At 43.4% G+C, this 5,147-nt stretch overlaps 1 non-coding gene across 1 annotated transcript; it reads left to right on the forward strand.

The window, feature by feature from the left end:
* The first annotated feature begins 712 nt into the window (after positions 1–712).
* Positions 713–850, forward strand: LOC114813550. Its single transcript, XR_003761267.1, has one exon. It is a non-coding gene; the product is annotated as a small nucleolar RNA SNORA7 (small nucleolar RNA).
* The last annotated feature ends 4,297 nt before the right edge of the window (positions 851–5,147 follow it).

Here is a 5,147-nt window from a genome sequence, read left to right on the forward strand (position 1 = left end):
GGTAGAGTGGAGGGGACGGAAGCCAGATTGGAGGGGGTCTAGGAGAGAATGGGAGTTAAGGAATTCTAAGCAGTGAAGTGAATTACTCAAGGTCACATAGCAGACAAGTGGCAGAGCCCAGACCCGTGCTCTATCCACTAAGCCATGCTGCTCCTATTTGCAAAGAAAACAGATTTTTAATCATCCTAGGCATATTTAATGATCTGCACAAATGTGTTTCATCCAACTCTACTTTCTACTTCGCTTTCCATGCACTTAATAGTGCCTGTCACTATGGTGTCCAATTTACTCCTTTTAACAGTAACATGACTAGATTGCCTGTGGGCAAACAAATTATTCCCTTCCTAGATCTGTCATCTTTACTCTGCATTTTGCATAGATTCATATTTAACAAGCTTCTAGGCCCAAAAAAGGGACTTTAATTGAACTGGAAATGTAATAATGTATAATGTTATGAACAGTACATATTTCTCTGACATCGTCATTACAGGCTTAACTTCCTCCAACTTTTTTAGTCTATAAACCTAATTCCTGTCTTACAATTAACAAGTGTTTAAAATTCTTCATCATTTCCTAATCTTATGTAGGAAGGAAGTTGGTTCTCTGAATACAATAAAAAATGGTTTAGGAATACGCTTCCCTAAAAATTGTTAATCTAGATGACCTCTGGAGGTCCTTTTTAGTAAGAATAACTTGTATTTAATCACTTACTCCCCTCTCAGGGTTGCACCTGTAGAGTTTCTAGTACCCTACCAGTCTTGACTATGGGAGGGAGAGTCAAGCAGAGGCCTACTCATTCCATTCCTAGCTTGGGCAGTGGCAAGCGAGTGGAAGGCAATCTGCTACAAGTCAAAACTCACCCGTGCTGGGCAGCAGTGGCCTAGGAGACAGTCGAGGGTGGAGACTCAAGTTTACTGAGCAGAAGGCAGCAATGGCAAACCACTTCTGTATTTTTACCAAGAAAACTCTTTGGATACACTACCAGAACGATTGTAGATAATGAGCAGGGAGTTCTGGCAGAGATGTGGTGTCGCTAGGGGTCAGAAATGACTCAGTGGCATAAGACAAGACAAACACTTGCTATGTGCCAAGCACTGTACTAAGATTTGGGGTAGATACAAGACCATTAATTCCCACATGGGACTCACGGACTAAATATGATGGAGAATGGGTATTGAATCCCCATTTTATAGAAGAGGGAACTGAGGCCCAGAGAAGTGATTTGCCCAAGGTCAGAGAAGTGGCAGAGGCAGGATTAGAACTCAGATCCTATAAGCTACCATGTTGGTACAATCTCTCATCATATCCCAACTAGATTACTGCATCAGCATCCTTTCTGATCTCCTAATGCCCTGTCTCTCCCCACTTCAGTCTATACTTCACTCTGCTGCCTGGATTATCTTTCTACAGAAAAACTCTGGGCATGTCACCCCCTTCCTCAAAAATCTCCCCACTCTTGGCTTCCTATAGGGTTGCCTATCAGTCTTTGTATGAAGCAAAAACTCCTCACTCTTGGCTTCAAAGCTCTCCATCATCCTGCCCCCTCCTATCTCACCTCCCTTTTCTCCTCCTATAGCCCAGCCCGCATACTCCACTCCTCTGCCACTCACCTCCTCACTGTGCCTCGTTCCCGCTTGTCCCACCATTGACCCCTGGCCCATGTCCTACCGCTTGCCTGGAATGCCATCCCTCCTCACATCTGCCAAACTAGCTCTCTTCCCCACTTCAAAGCCCTATTGAGAGCTCACCTCCTCCAGGAGGCCTTCCCAGACTGACCCTCCCTTTTCTTCTGCTCCTCCTCCCCTCCCCATCACCCCTACTCCCTCCTTCTGCTCTACCCCCTTCCCCACCCCACAGCACTTGTGTATATTTGTACATATTTATTATTCTATTTATTTTACTAATGATGTGTTTATATCTACAATTCTATTTTACTAATGATGCGCATAAATCTATAATTCTATTTATTTATTTTGATGCTAATGATGCCTATCTACTTGTTTTGTTTTGTTGTCTGTCTACCCCTTCTAGACTATGAGCCCGTTGTTGGGAAGGGATGGTTTCTATTGCCCAATTGTACTTTCCAAGCATTTAGTACAGTGCTCTGCACACAGTAAGCGCTCAACAAATTGAATGGAATGAATGAATGAGTGACTTCCATGCCTGTGCTCTCTCCAGTAGGCAATACGTCTCATGGTTCTAATATTCTTGGTCAGGTTTCAATCAATTAATAATTTTGTTAGGCTCCTACTTTGATCAGAACACTGCATTAAGTGCTCAGAAGTTTAAGATAGAGGGGGGAAAACGTGATCCTTGACCTTACAAGGAGCTTACAACCTTATTTGACTAGATATAGATAAACAGAAATACCATCCCCACTCCCATAGCACTAATGTACATACCTTTATACTTTTACTTCTATAATTGAAATCTATAATTTCTTTAAGTGCCATCTCCCTTACTAGATTGTATACAGCTTGCAGGCAGCAACTGGGTCTAACTTCCTTGTACTCCCCCAGTCAATTATAGTGCAGCATAGTGCAATCAGTAGCAATGATTGGTTGAGTAGGCATTCACCACATACTTTTGATTGAGAGAGAGAAGCAGCATGCCTAATGGATGGAGCACAGGCCTGAGAATCAGAAGGACCTGAGTTCAAATCCCAGCTCCACCACCTGTCTGCTGTGTGACCTTGAGCAAGTCACTTTGCTTCTCTGTGCCTCCGTTACCTCAACTGCAAAATGGGGATTTAGATTGTGAGCCCCATAATGGTAATAATAATAATAATAATAATAGTATTTGTTAAGCGCTTTCCATGTGCCAAGCACTGGGGTAGATACAAGATTAACAGGTTGTCCCACGTGGAGTTCACAATATTAATCTCCATTTTACAGATGAGGTAACTGAGGCACAGAGATATTTAGTGACTTACCCAAAGTCACAGCTGATAAGTGCAGAGTCAGGATTAGAATTCATGACTTTTGACTCCCAAGCCCATGCTCTTCCCACGAAGCCACGCTGCTTGTGTCCACTAGCTTGTATCTACCCCAGAGCTTAGTACAGTGCCTGGCATACTAAGTGCTTAACAAATACCATATAACTGATAAAAGAGGATTAGGGAAGAAGGATATGAATAAATAGTAGAATACACAAATTCTTAATTACAGGGCTGGATGTAATTACATAAATGCTGAGCTGGCTGTTGGAATGAAATGACTGGGGAGAGAGAAGTTATTCAGGAAATGCCTACTGGAGAACACAGGATATCAGGAGGTCTTTGAAGCTGGGAAAGTTATGGGCTGAGAGAATTGCAGGAGAATGGAGATCCCCATTAAGAATAATGTATGCACTTCAATCCTGAGAAGTCATGGGCACAGAGGAGTTGACTGCAGTGCTATTCATGCTCTCTCGTTGCTGCCAGTCTTCCTGGGGCACAGAGTACACAAAGTGAGTCAGCGGGAAATGAAGTAGCACATTGCAAGCGGCAAGTGTGGTCTTCATCCTTGTTAGCCAGCTATCGACAGAACTGGGACTAATAATTATGGTATTTGTTAAGTGCTTACTAAGTGCTTGTCACTATACTAAGCACTGGGGTGGATACAAGTAAATAGTGTTGAACAGAGTTCCTGTCCTGCATGAGGCTCATAGTCTTAATCCCCATGTCACAGGTGAGGTAACTGAGGCCCAGAGAAGTAAAGTAGCTTGCCCAAGACCACACAGCAGTCATGTGGTGGAGCTGGGATTAGAACACAGGGCCTTCTGACTCCCAGGACTGTGCTCGATCCACTATGCCATGCTGCTTTCCAAAACACAATTCTCCCATCTCCCAAAGCAGGGAATTTTCCACTAGACCAACAAAAAAAGGAGTGCCATCCAGGGCAAAGGGCAAAAGCAAACAGTTGAGCTGGGGCAGGTACGAGCAAAGGACAGTGAGAAGACTTGCTTGGGGGGAGCAAAGAACACAGGCCAGTATTTCCTTTGACTTTTATACTTATTTATCACTGCTGCTTGTTGTGTTGTGATGCTGCTTGTTGTTGATAAACTGCACTTTCCAAGTGCTTAGTACAGTGCTCTGCACACAGTAAACACTCAATAAATATGACTGAAAGAATGAACACAATTTTCCAGTCTTTCATCATAAGCAATAGACAAGCCTTGATTCGGTCACAAAGGTTAAATCATTGGTATTTATTGAGCGCTTACTGTGTGCAGAGCACTGTATTAAGCACTTGGGAGAGTAAATACAACAGAGTTAGTAGACATGATCCCTGCCCATAAAGGGCTAGTACCTGCACAAAGAAATTGATTACAGTGTTAGTGACTTGTCTCTTCAAGTCAAGCTCCCACTGAGGCAGAGGCTACAGCAAGCAAATAGGCAGACAAGGCTGCAATGCTCGGCCAAAGAATGTGAGACTGTGAGCCCCATATGAGAAAGGCACTGTGTCCAACTCGATTTGCTTGTATCCCCCACAGCGCTTAGTACAGTGCCTGGCACAGGGTAAGCACTTAACAAATACCATCATCATTACATGCAGGAATTTTAGTTACAAAATCTATTTGCAGCCTAAGTGATGGTTCTTAGCACAGAGCTCTGTATTCAGCAAGCGCTCAATAAATACTACTGATTGATGGCTCTCCACAAACCAATGGAAACCCCTGGCCCTTTCCCATTTTGACACCCCAGTACCCCCATTCCCATCATTCATTCATTCATTCAATCATATTTATTAAGCTCTTACTGAGTGCAGAACACTGTACTAAATGCTTAGGAAAGTACAATACCACAGTAAACAGTGACATTCCCTGCCCACAATGAGTTTACAGTCTGGGGGTGGGGGGGAGGAAGAGAGACATCAGTATAAATATAAAATTACAGATAAATACATAAGTGCTGTAGGGCTGGAAGATAGAGAAGAGCAAAAGGAGCAAGTCAGGGCGACACAGAAGGGAGTGAGAGATGAGGAAAAGTGCTCTGTGCATGCCGGACATGGGAGAGTCAAGATGAAGGAGTCAGTCACTCAATCCTATTTACTGAGCACTTACTGTGTGCAGAGCACTGTACTAAGTGCTTGGGAGAAAACAATATAAAACACATTCCCTGCCCACAACAAACTTACAGACTGGAGCAGTAATACAGACTCTTCTAT

Source organism: Ornithorhynchus anatinus, chromosome 7 (genome assembly GCF_004115215.2).
Source record: "Ornithorhynchus anatinus isolate Pmale09 chromosome 7, mOrnAna1.pri.v4, whole genome shotgun sequence".
Taxonomy (NCBI): Eukaryota; Metazoa; Chordata; class Mammalia; order Monotremata; family Ornithorhynchidae; genus Ornithorhynchus; species Ornithorhynchus anatinus.